Raw genomic sequence first — 13,915 nt, forward strand, 5'->3', positions numbered from 1 at the left:
CAGTCAGCTGAACGATCTTAAGGGAGTTCAAGGGAGAGTATTTAAAATACCGGATTATAAGGAAAAACGAGGGGTCAGGTATTAACGACTCTAACGTATGTATGTAATATCTAAATTTGCATACTAAGTAATTGAGGTGGGCACTATAAAAAAATGCTGTTGTAAAAGTCTTATATATCGATATATAAATAATCCATTGTATACACGTGTTAGTATAGACGCTATATTCATTGGAGTTAAATGAAATTATTTACTCTTGACTTCTAATTCTAAAGATAAACAGGATACCCGTTCCAGTATAATAAATTGAAGTTTATTAGTTATTCTGTGGTAAGCAGTTATTATTCTGTCAAGAAATTCTGAATTATCCGAAGTCCTACTAGTTCTATCTTTGGAAGACTGAAAGCTAGAAGATCTAGTCCATCGATCCAGGTAACCGAGATTCACAAACATTCTTGTCACCAAACCTTAATAATATACTTGTCAGGGTATTACAAATAAAATTTTGGCGTCCACGAACAGGATATCAACAAAATGTCGACTCCACAGACTCCAGCATCAACGTCAGGCAGGAGGCGTCTTCCAGCGTCCCCCAGGGAGGGAAATTCGGCTACTACCACGACCACAATGACATCACCTATAACTATGCCGTACTATTTTGGGGCCCCTTGGTTGCCTACATATGCAGGAAACGTACGATCAGCTGGCTCCAGCACACTTAAAGAGTTTAAAGACAAACTGTATTCAGGTTATACCCACTTAGCGCGAAACAACAAGTGGAGATTGTGATGGGACAATTGAAAGACTCGGCCCTACGTGAGGTGAAAGCCTGGGAAGATGAGGAAAAAGAGACAGTGGAGGATATTTTCCTAAAACTCGGGAGTAGATTTGATTCCAAAACCGTAGCAGAAGTCAAAAGTCGCCTTTACGCAAGGAAACAGCGACCCAATGAGTCATTACGGGATTTCGCTTTAGGATTACAGGAGGCAATGAAAGCCGTCAAAGTCATCGACGCTCGAGAGATCGTGCAGGCTGACGAGACTCTAATCAACTTATTTATAGAGGGAGCTCAAGGTGAGGCGGTTCGTTCTCAATTACGGATGTGGAGGCGCCAACAGCCGACTTGTTTGTTTTCTGAGTTTAAGGAGGCCATCCTCCAAATCCTCGGATTAAACCAGAGTGACAATCCCGATCAAGAACCAGCAACTGAAAGACTTGAGGAGGAGAGTCCACACGAAGACAAATCGTATCCTAGGTTTGAGACATTGACACAAAAAGGAGCCGTTTCTCAGCAGGCCCAAACTCCATCTGGAACAGACCCTATCAGTGTACTTGGCAGCAAGCTCACGGAGCTTACGTTGAATTTGGCCAGGATGAATCAACGAATAGATGAGTTAAGTGGAGAGCAAGGTGATAACAGGCGAAGAGAATGGCGTCAAGGGCGCAGTAGCCGGAATCGACCTCGTTGGGACATACCTAGAGAGTCGGGCCGACGGCCCACTGATCAGTTTGACCCTCAGGGGAGGCCGATCTGCAGGGGTTGTCAACAAAGTGGACATATCGAGCGAAACTGCCCAAATATCAATTTAAACCAGGAAACCCCGAGGCAAGGGACCGACCCTCGGGAGGAGACCCAGTAAACGGTCCGTCGTCGCAGGAATGGTGGCCCAGGTACATTGGCGAGTGCCCGCATTTGAAGATCCAGATTAATGGGGTGGAAGTAACAGCCCTCCTGGATACGGGTTCTCAGGTATCTACCATACGTCTCACTGAGTTCCTCCGACATTGGGATAAAAGTACCATCATAACTCCACCAACTACCTGGCTCCACCTACTGGCCAGCAACGGGCAACCCATCCCATATCAAGGATATTGGGAACCTGATATGGAGATAGGGAAGGCCAAGCTATATCGACAGGGATGCCTAGTTACCACTGCGCCTAGTACTCATTTACCTCCGGTTATTTTAGGTATGAATATCTTAAAGAACTGTCCTGAAGAGATGGTGGAAGCTTTGCAATGTGAAATGAGGAATGCGGCCCCTAGAGAGCGGAGGGCCCTACAGCAGACCATACGGTTGTTAGAAAAACAGAAGAGGTTTACCAACGCTCAGGGAGAAATAGGGAAGGCCAGAGTCACAGATCGACAACCAGTCTTGTTAGAGCCCAAATCCGAACAGGTGGTGTGGTGTAAGACTAGGATAGGTCCCCTGGGACATAACTACGAAGCCCTGGTCGAATCCTGCGACTATGACGGACAGCAGCCTTTTGCGGTAGCCAGAACCTTGGCAATTGTGGAACATGGAAGGGTACCTGTGCGTGTACTTAACCCACATAATTATCCTGTCCGACTTTACAAACACTACCCAGTAGCAAGAGTAAGTCTAATAGACTTCCAGGATATAGTGGGACAAAACGGGATTACGACTCCCAGTGAAGCTGCAGAGGAGGAGTCAGTCAACAAAATCGAAACTCCGTGGTGGACAGAAGTTCAGATCGGTGATGAGGACACATCGGAAGTGCAACGAGAAGGGGTACTACAAGTGATACGACAAAATGCTGAAGCCTTTAGTCAACACCCTTCTGATTTCGGTAAGGCGGAGAAAGTGTTTCATCATATACCTACGGGCACCACCCCTCCGATTAAAGAGAGGCATCGTCCTTTACCTCCAACCATGTATCAGCCTGTGAGAAACATGCTAACTGAAATGAAGGAGGCTGGAGTCATTAGAGAGAGCCATAGTCCCTGGGCGGCTCCGATTGTAATCGTAAAGAAAAAAGATGGCAGCCTCCGATTCTGCGTAGATTATCGCAGGTTAAATGCGGTCACTCACAAGGATGCTTACCCACTACCGAGAATAGAAGAATCCTTAACAGCCTTGAAGACAGCCGCCTACTTCTCTACGCTAGATCTCACCAGCGGATACTGGCAGATTCAAATGGCCCCTGAAGATAGGGAAAAGACTGCTTTCACCACCCCGATGGGCCTATTTGAATTTGATCGGATGCCCTTTGGGCTCTGCAATGCACCAGCTACATTCCAACGAGTCATGGAACATTGCCTTGGCCACCACAACTTCGAGACCGTGTTGTTATATCTCGATGATGTCATCATCTTTTCAAAGAATTATGAGGATCACCTTAGACATCTGGGGGAGATATTCGGATTACTGATTAAGGCTGGACTAAAGTTAAAACCAGCCAAGTGCCATCTCCTTAAACCAAAAGTACGGTACCTTGGTCATGTTGTCAGTGCCGAAGGAGTGATGCCTGACCCAGAGAAAATTGATGTGGTGCAGGGCTGGCCGGTGCCTCGAACCGTCCGGGATGTCCGGAGTTTCCTTGGATTCGTCGGTTATTACAGGCGGTTTATTGCCCAATTCGCCCGAGTAGCCGCCCCCTTGCACGAACTTCTAAGGGGTAGAGCAGGTGTTGAGAGAAGAGGCTCGGCTTTCGTGGATTGGAGGGGAAAACATCAAATGGCTTTTGATCAACTGAAGGTTGCATTAACGGAAGCTCCACTACTCGCTTACCCAGACTATGATAAGCCCTTCGAGGTATACACCGACGCCAGTCACCATGGTTTAGGGGCTGTTTTATCCCAGAAGCAAGATGGACGTGAGCGAGTTATTGCCTATACAAAAAAACACTCTTAGTGCAGCGCCTAACGATAGTATAGATAAAATAATAAACTGCTGAGACACTGCGCTTGCCTTGACCACTATGTGAAGAATGGAGAGAGTAGACTGAAACAACAAGAGAGGCTGCGCTGTGTGTCAGTAGTTAAGTATAAAAAGAGCAAACGTGTACTATAAAGGTATTAAATTTATTAAAAATGACATGTGGTTAATAAAACAAACTTAAAATAAAAGCACACCTGTATCTGTCTCAAAGGTATATGGAGTAGTGATAACTGGTATATGGTATATGGCAATAAAGGTCCAATATAAAGTTCAGAAAAAAGAAACTCAATGCGGTGCAGTCCCAGAGAAATGGTTACCTCGTATATGTCACCCGGCAGATGGTGATGTGTGTGTATAGTACCTCTCCGATTGGGCTGGTATAAATTTCGGCCGAGCGTCCCCGGCCAAAACAATCCTGCTTTGCCCAAATTGTTGCACAGCGGAGGGACGATATCTAGTAGACAGCCTGTCAGTAGTCACTCGTCGCGGTGAGGAGATGGTATAAGCTTGCGGCTGGATGGAAGCAAAGTCCGGTAATGCTCACCAGTTGCAGTGGTGAGATGGACGGCAGCCTGTACGGTGACGAGCCGGTAATAGGCTGAAATTGGAAACCAAGGAGGGTTTGCACGGCAGTGTAACACCTTGGACCAGGTGTGCTAGTTTGGAGGCGGAGTCCTATGCCTATGCTAGTCGGGGACTTCGCAAAACTGAGCGAAACAGTGAAAATTATAGCACCTTCAAGCTGGAATTGTTAGCCCTTGTCTGGGCCATCACGGAAAAATTTAAGGATTACTTAGCCGCCACCCCATTTATCATCATGACGGATAATAATCCTTTGGCTCACTTGTCTACCGCTCGACTGGGAGCCCTCGAACAAAGGTGGGTATCCCGCCTGGCTAATTTCAATTACAAGGTCTCATACCGAAGTGGAAAGTTGAACGGAAATGCTGATGCCCTTTCACGTCTGCCAACTACCGATGTCGCAGAACCAGTCGAAGATCTTGATGAAGACATCGAGACCCCAGCATTCAAATTTTGTGGAACAGGTCGAACTGTCACTTCTGATCCCTTGTCTGCCTCCATTGAGTTACAGGTTGGCGAATCACCGAGTGATCCGATCCCCTGTGATTGGTCAAGTCTTCAACGGCAAAGCCTCGTGGTAAGACAACTATTAGACTTAATCCAACAGAACCGCCGGTTAAATAAGACCCAACGAGCTGAGGCCGATCCAGAGTTGGTAAAATGGTTGCGGCATAGGGATCGTATCCAGATGAAACAAGGTCTTCTAGTACGAGTCAGCACAGATCCCGGCACTCATCAGAGGATTACTCAAATTGTCGTTCCCAGAGAACAGGTCTCCATGCTCTTAGAGGCCTATCATGATCGATCCGGGCACTTCGGAGTACAAAAGTCAGAAGCAATATTGAGGAAGAGATACTTCTGGACTAACATGAGAGAGGATATTGAAAAGTGGTGCCGGAACTGTGTGCCGTGTAGTCTTAAGCGACATCCCGCTGCCAGCCAGAAAGATGTATTACACCCCATTAAAAGTCGATATCCATTGCAGATTGTCGCACTGGACCATGTGAAGCTTGAACCTAGCGCCAGTGGGTATCAGTATGCCTTGACCATGACTGACCATTATAGCAAATTCCTGATCGTGGTCCCAGCTAAAGATCTTACAGCAAAGACCACCGCTGAATTATTCCTCCAACATTTCGCTAGGCCATATGGGTATCCTGATTGTATCCTGACGGACCAAGGTCCTGCGTTTGAATCACAACTTTTTCGGGAACTTTGTTCTTATTATGGTTGTCAAAAGGTGAGAACTACAGTCTACCACCCACAGGGGAATGGCCTGTGCGAACGGGCTAATCAAACCGTCATTAGTATGTTGAGAAGTCTGCCGACGGGGGATCGGGCCAAATGGCCAACTCTACTACAGGAGCTTACATATCTGTACAACAATACGGAACATTGCTCCACAGGATTTACACCCTACTACCTTATGTTTGGCCGGCGGGGAAAATTGCCTCAGGACTTGGAATTGTTACCTACGGAGAGTCATACTGATAACCCCCAAACTGACTGGCTACGTGAACATCAACGTAGGATAAAAACAGCCCAAGCAATTGTAGAAAGGCGACTAAGGGTGGTCCATCAGCGGCAAGAAGAAAATTATAATACACATAGCCGGCCCGTGCCTATAAAAGTCGGGGATAGAGTCTGGAAAAGACGGAACCATCGCCGTAGTAAATTGGACCCGTGGTGGGAAAATCTCCCCTATGTCGTGCTTGGTGTTCCGGACGGTGAACACTATACTTACAAAATCTGCCGCGGTGCGGAGGGACCAATCAACGTTGTATCCCGTGAACAAATTAAACCTTGCACCGCAACCTTTCAGGAGGAAGGACGAAACTTACCGGTCATGGATGGTCAGGGATCCTCAGAGCTCATCCCATTCCACGATCCCATGGAGCTCTTACTGTTCATGGGCGGCCCTGCTACGCCGAGTCCGGGAGAATCTATCGCCCCAAATCCCCTAGAAACAGGGTCCCCTAAACAGAAGGAATCTGCTGGTAGTACAAGCGTCTCGAAAAAAAAGGAAATGCTTCACCCAGTAAATTGGAGATCAAAACGCAGTACTCGAGGTATACTACCCTTAAGGTATCGAGAGTAAATTGTTTGGTATATATACTGTATGTCGATGGTATTGATATTTGTAATTAATCCTTCTCAACTGTAAGAGTAGTTTCTGTAATGGATGTCGGGATGGACAAATGCGTGAGGACACGCATCGTTCTACTGGAGGTGTATGTGACACCCCACTACCTCCCACCTAACTGTGGAGTACCTGCTTTATTATAATCGACTTTTTGGGAAAACAGTATTGGGAAATATATTGTTGACAGTAGAAAAGTGGGTGTCCGTGGACACATAGAGTGGATATTTGGGGCAGTAGTGGGACCAGGGAAGGGAACCAGCGCGTGGTAAAGGACTGGTGGATTATCTCCACGCGCCGGCCACAGAGGAACTCGTGCCCCGGGCAGCCGTTAAGAAACTAAAAAACTGCGCACTTGCCCCCTGGAGCCGAGAGAGACGGGAGCAGGACTACACAGCTCCGTTCGGTTTTGCTCTCCCCAGCGCGGCACCAAGCGTGTGATTTCCCGCCCGTGATGCCCAGCAAAGAGAGGAAAGAAATACAAAAGTCATACCGCGAGCAGAAGGACGGAGGCGGCGGCGGTCTCCGATCCCTGATCTAGACGGAACATCAGTGCGGCTCCAGTAAGTCTGTTCAAGGGGAGCTGTCAGCGGCGAGGACGCGTGTGTCTTCCCCCCCGGCCGCGGACGGAGTAGCGGAGGTAGGGACCGAGAGCTGTCTAGTTTGTCAGTGGTGGGCGACCCTGAAGGGTGGATTCCGTCCCTAGAGACCCGCCCGGAGGCGGAGTTTGGGAGGTTACACAGATAACACCAAAGAAGGTAGCTGCTGCAGCAGGGAAGACCCTGCCCCCTAGAGTTGGAAAGCCGCATTGCATGGTCTATCAGACTGACAAGAGAGATAGACCCCAGTAAGTGAAACATGGCAGTGGGGTTGTATCCAAGATAGACAGTTAATTATAAAGAAACATCAGGGGCATTCTGCTCTAGTCCACAATTTATATTATCGTCACTGTCCGTTTACAGACATATTTAACCAGGGTATTAACCCATATTACCATCATATGCCACTTGGTGATTAAATAGGGATAGACATTAGTAAAATCTCACTGCAGATGTGGATTCAAAGATCCCTACCGACAGTCACCAATTAACTCTGGGATATTTGGAGCATCACGGCTTTACGGTTTGCATATTATGCCTTTTATCGTCAATACTGACAGTAAGGTACAGTAGACTTATAATAGGAACTTAACCCCGACCGGGAGAGACCTGTAGTCTTTAAATAGCCGGTGGCATATCCTTTGGAAGCAGGGCAGTCTCATTAATTATTGAGGACTAGAAGAACAGGGATCTCATTGCAGAAGATCTCAATACGCCGCATAACCTGCACTTTAGTGACGTAGCTAAAGTAAGGATTCCACAGCGTCTTAGCGTCTCGCCGCAATCCCAGTTAGATGCGACAAATGGTTCTTAATAAGCTACACAAATTGATAGAAAGTTGATTTCCTTAGCCTTGGAGCCCATAGTGTATGAGGGTGAAAATACATCGAAATCACCGCAACAAATCACTAACAAACCCGGGTTTGCAACATTCAAGCTTCGACTACTCTGCCACTCCGACCTCTACTGTCAACCTAAGTCATCAAAAGACAACATTTCCAGGGATAGTGACTTCACCCTTAAGGAAAGGAAGGGGCATTTCTCACCTTAAGCGCGCCAACGGTATGTCAGTCAGCTGAACGATCTTAAGGGAGTTCAAGGGAGAGTATTTAAAATACCGGATTATAAGGAAAAACGAGGGGTCAGGTATTAACGACTCTAACGTATGTATGTAATATCTAAATTTGCATACTAAGTAATTGAGGTGGGCACTATAAAAAAATGCTGTTGTAAAAGTCTTATATATCGATATATAAATATTCCATTGTATACACGTGTTAGTATAGACGCTATATTCATTGGAGTTAAATGAAATTATTTACTCTTGACTTCTAATTCTAAAGATAAACAGGATACCCGTTCCAGTATAATAAATTGAAGTTTATTAGTTATTCTGTGGTAAGCAGTTATTATTCTGTCAAGAAATTCTGAATTATCCGAAGTCCTACTAGTTCTATCTTTGGAAGACTGAAAGCTAGAAGATCTAGTCCATCGATCCAGGTAACCGAGATTCACAAACATTCTTGTCACCAAACCTTAATAATATACTTGTCAGGGTATTACACAAGTAACTGCATCCCAAAGATCTTTCCAATGCTCATCTGGTTCTGTCCCCAACTACTTCAAAACAGGGATGTTTGAATGTCAGGAGGAATGATAACAAAACCTTCCTTTTAAATAGCCCTATTTATTTAATAACAACAGCTCCACCACCAGGCAGAAGAAGGAATGTCAGGCGTTCAAATGGGGGTAGGGAGGACTTAAATTCCCCCATTACAAATTACAATTGATGTATTTGGGAGTTGTAAGGGGGCGGGGCATCACAACATCATTGTACCTTGATAAAGTTAACAAGCCCCACCCCCTCCAGAGTCCAGACACTACACAACAGAAATTTGCAATAGCCATAACGTGGTCAGGAAGCAGTAAAGGTGGTCTATCTGCCCTAATCTGGAGCCCACATACTCAGGGGTACCCACATTTGTAAAGAGGGGTGCATTCCCTTATTCGTATGATGTGACCACTGAGAAGTCGGACAGTACAAATGGTGTAATGAGGGTATGGGTTCAATTCCCATTACTACCCTATCTGTGTGGAGTTTGTATTTTCTCCCCATGCTTGTGTGGGTTCCCTCCATGTTCTCCGGTTTCCTCCCACAATCCAAAAATGTATTTGGCTACCCACAAAAAATTAACCCTAGTGTGTGTGTGTACATGTGTTTTTTAGGAAATACTAGATGGGCCAAGTGGTCCTTATCCGCCACCAGATTCTCTGGGGTATATTTACTAAAGCAGAGGTTCTCAAACTCGGTCCTCGGGGGCACACACAGTGCATGTTTTGCAGGTAACCCAGCAGGTGCACAGGTGTATTAATTACTCACTGACACATTTTAAAAGGTCCACGGGTGGAGCTAATTATTTCACTTGCGATTCTGTGAGGAGACCTGCAAAACATGCACTGTGTGTGCCCCCGAGGACGGAGTTTGAGAACCTCTGTACTAAAGCTTCTAAAATTGAAAAGTGGCGATGTTGCCCCTGGCAACCAATCATTTTCTAGGATGCAATAGAATAATGATAGAAGCTTTAGTAAACTTAACCCCTATGTTGCTAAGTTATTCTCTGGCGATCACGCATGATGGCCAGAGTACGCCCCTGCACTGTGATGTCCTGATGAAGACCCCCCCATGCCGTGACTACCCCCCACCCAGCACTCCTGCCTGACGACTGCAGAAATCATTGTGAAGTCCAGGGGAAGTACAGTGCCTTGCTAACGTATTCACCCCCTTGGCATTTTACCTATTTTGTTACATTACAACCTGTTAATTTTTTGTATAATCTGAATTTTATGTGATGGATCTGCACAAAATAGTCTAAGTTGGTGAAGTGAAATGAGAAAAATTTATGTAATTTTGTTGTTTTTTATAAATAAAAATTTGAAAATTTGCATGTGCATATGTATTCATCCCCTTTGCTATGAAGCCCCTCAAAAGTTCTGGTGCAACCAATTACCTTCAGAAATCACATAATTAGTGAGATGAAGTCCACCTGTGTGCAATCTAAGTGTCACATGATCTGTCAGTATAAACACACCTTTTCTGAAAGGCCCCAGAGGCTGCAACACCACTAAGCAAGAGGCATCACACCATGAAGACCAAGGAGCTCTCCAAACAAGTCAGGGACAAAGTTGCTGAAAAGTACAAGTCAGGGTTGGGTTATAAAAAAAATATCCAAATCTTTGATGATACCCCGGAGCACCATCAAATCCATCATCTTCAAATGGAAAGAATATGGTACCACAACAAACCTGCCAAGAGAGGGCCGGCCACCAAAACTCACAGACCGGGCAAGGAGGGCATGAATCAGAGAGGCAGCACAGAGACCAAAGGTAACCCTGAAGGAGCTGCAGAGTTCCACAGTAGATACTGGTGTATCTGCGCATGTGACCACAATAAGCCGTACTCTCCATAGAGCTGGGCTTTATGGAAGAGTGGCCAGAAAAAAGCCATTACTTAAGTGTTAAAAATAAGAAGGCACGTTTTGAGTTTGCCAAAAGGCATGTGGATGACTCCCCAAATGTATGGAGGAAGGTGCTCTGGTCTGATGAGACTAAAATGTAAATTTTCGGCCACCAAGGAAAATGCTATGTCTTGCGCAAAACCAACACACCCCATCACCCCAAGAACAACATCCCACAATGAAACATGGTGGTGGCAGCATCATGCTGTGGAGATGTTTTCCAGCAGCAGGGACTGGTAAACTGTTTCGAGTTGAGGGAAAGATAGATGGTGCTAAATACAGGGATATTCTTGAGCAAAACCTGTTTCAGTCTGCCTGTGATTTGAGACTGGGACCAGCCAGCACCTTTCAGTGGTGGCCATCGAGTGGTGCAAACCATCGATGGTACACCATTGATGACTTGTGTACCATCGATGGTTATCATCTAGGGTATAATCGATGGCAACCATCGATGGACACCCCACCGATGGCCATCCCTAGTTTTGCCTTGAGGAATGGGCAAAAATCCCAGTGGCAAGATGTGGCAAGCTCATAGAGACTTATCCAAAGTGACTTGCATCTGTAATTGCCGCAAAAGGTGGCTCTACAAAGTACTGACTTTAGGGGAGGTGAACAGTTATGCACGCTGAAGTTTTCTGTTATTTTGTCCTATTGTTGTTTGCTTCAGAATAAAATAAAAAAAACACATCTTCAAACTTGTAGCCATGTTCTGTGAATGAAATGATGCAAACCTTCAAACAATCCATTTTAATTCCAGGTTGTGAGGCAACAAAACATGAAAAATGCAAAGGGGGGTGAATACTTTAGCAAGGCACTGTATCTCCCCATCCTGAAGTCAATAAACTCGGCACCCCCTTATTTCAGAGTACCCTCTTTCTAATAATGTGACCCCTGAGAAGTTATTATAACATCCCTACAACACTTAGTTTAATATATATATTCCAGTTGTAACACTCAGACCTCATATGGCAATGTTCTCTGGTTTATCTGATCGATAATCGGGTTACCACCACCGTAAAATATTCCAACAATATGAGACATTATTTTTCTAAGGAAATGAAAATTCAAATAACAAACACATTCCACACATTATCCCTCCGCCTAACAAATAAACACCACCAGCGTGACTCACTACCCCGAGCTTTGTGGGGCCTGTAATGTAGCGGCAGGTCTTGTGGTGACGTTCTCCAGATGTCAGAATGTTACTATTCACATGTTATGTAAGAAATGTGCTGCTCTTATACATTGTGATGAAAAGGAATAAAATGTAAAACGCTAAATTTGTATATACAGAATTACAATGCAATATTCAGTTGTACTCTGGGCCTTGGCCGCTCTCGTCAGACCTGGTCGGTCCCGATTGCTTTTTAAATGAATAATGTTTACGGTCAGGTCCCATGTTTGACTTGCTGCAACAAATGTATAAAAAGATGAATGTGACTATAAGCCCATCAAACATACAGTGTAACCGCGGCGCCACGTGAACTTCCTTCCATACATTCTGTTCTAATTGCACCTGTCGGTATATATGTCATATCTCGCCACAATGCCGTGTTATCAGTGTAATGTGCTGTCATTGAGAGCAATATAATATCGCAGCATACAGCATATGATGTCTGTGATGACCTCAGCTGCTGCAGCGCATCGGCCCTGAGGGTGGAGAACCATTATCCTAATGAATAAGGGGAAACGCTGTGTAAAGAGCAGGGCGGAGTGATTCCTGTATATACTGCTCTGATTGTGCTGCTTGTAGGGGTTTTCCAGTTTACATAGCCGATGTACTAAGGGGAGACGTTTCACAATTTATTTGAAGGATAAGTGCGGGCATGGAGACATTGAAGGTGCTGATTTTCTAGGGAGTGTGTGTGTGTGTGTGTGTGTGTGTGTGGGGGGGGGGGGGTAGGTGCAGGCATAGCTACACTGAATGTGCTTCTGTTGGGGGAATTACATCCTGTATGTACAGTCCACACACAGATAACCTCACATAATTTGTCTTTCTTCACTTTCCCTCCCTCCTGACCCTTGGCCAACATTACTGAGCCGTATCATGCAACCCATTAAGAACCTAGCAATCTGGTGGACCATTATGCAATAGATAGCATCTATCCTTGTCAGTAGCGGATCTTGCCACGGGCAAGCAGGACTTTTGCCCGGGGCGCCGCTTTCCGGAGGGCGCCGCACCAGGGCAAGATCCGCTGCTGCTGTGTGCCCCCTGCTGCCGCTGGCCGTTGCCCCCCCCCCCCCCCCCCGCTGCCGCTGGGAAGGGAAACTAGACGCGTTTCCCTTCGTGGAGAGGACCTTTGCTTTTCGGTGCGCGATGACGTCATCGCGCACCGCACATCATTTCAGTCTGTACAGGGGGCGTAAATGACGACGCCCCCTGTATGAAGCCACGCCCCCTAATGCCGCCCGGGGGGCGTCAGAAGCCTCGGAACCGGCCCTGATCCTTGTGATATCAATGCCTATTTCCCTATAGAGTGTATGCTTGTGAGCAGGGCCCTCCTACCTCTATGTCTGTCTGTTATTACCCACTTTTGTTTTATCATTGTTGTTCCAACTGTAAAGTGCAACGGAATATGCTGCGCTATATAAGAAACTGTTAATAATAATAATCAACACTAACAAATAAAACTTAGAGAATAATAATTTATTACAAAATGACGTCTAGGGGTTAAAGTTACTAAAGGTTGATTTTAACCGCTTTTAAATTGATCTAAATTGATGCTGTGTTTCAGTGGCTATAACGCACATTTACTGACAATTTTTGGTATCGATTTTTAAATATTTGTAAATGTGCGATTTAGCCCCTGAAACACTACATCGACTTGAACTATTTACCACCGATTAAAATCAGTTATCATCGACTTTTAGTAAATTTACCGCCTAGAACATGGTTCAGAGGTGCATGTAGATGCGGCGTGGTTGCGTCTTTTTCCCGTAACAGCGCCCTTATACTAATGAAGCAGCTGAATCTCCGCCTATGGAGACGCCCCACTGGCTTTGGCAGTATTCCCTCAGAGTGTACTAAGACGCACCATCGGTGGCAACATCGTAGATTTCACCATGTGTTCCACATTGTTGACGATTTTTAAATGCCCTTTAATCACTTTTAAAGGAGCAGCAGCAGCAAATGTTACTAGTACCAATAGCAGCCAGGAGGGTCTTGCCCATGTGCAGATTCGGCACAGTTTCGGAATGGATGTTCTAGTCGCTATGGGGGTCATTCTGAGTTGATCGCTCGCTAGCTACTTTTAGCAGCCGTGCAAATGCATAGTCGCCGCCCACGGGGGAGTGTATTTTCACTTTGCAAGTCTACGAACGCGTGTGCAGCCGAGCGGGACGAAAACGTTTTTTGCAGTTTCTGAGTAGCTCTGAACTTACTCAGCCCTTGCGATCA

At 45.7% G+C, this 13,915-nt stretch overlaps 1 protein-coding gene across 3 annotated transcripts in view; it reads left to right on the top strand.

Annotated features, from left to right (window-relative positions):
* Positions 1-13,915, top strand: part of SYN3 (synapsin III) — a 346,396-nt gene that overhangs the window by 227,346 nt on the left and 105,135 nt on the right. The gene's annotated exons all lie outside the window — the stretch shown is intronic.

This window comes from Pseudophryne corroboree, chromosome 6 (genome assembly GCF_028390025.1).
Source record: "Pseudophryne corroboree isolate aPseCor3 chromosome 6, aPseCor3.hap2, whole genome shotgun sequence".
In the NCBI taxonomy this organism is placed as follows: domain Eukaryota; kingdom Metazoa; phylum Chordata; class Amphibia; order Anura; family Myobatrachidae; genus Pseudophryne; species Pseudophryne corroboree.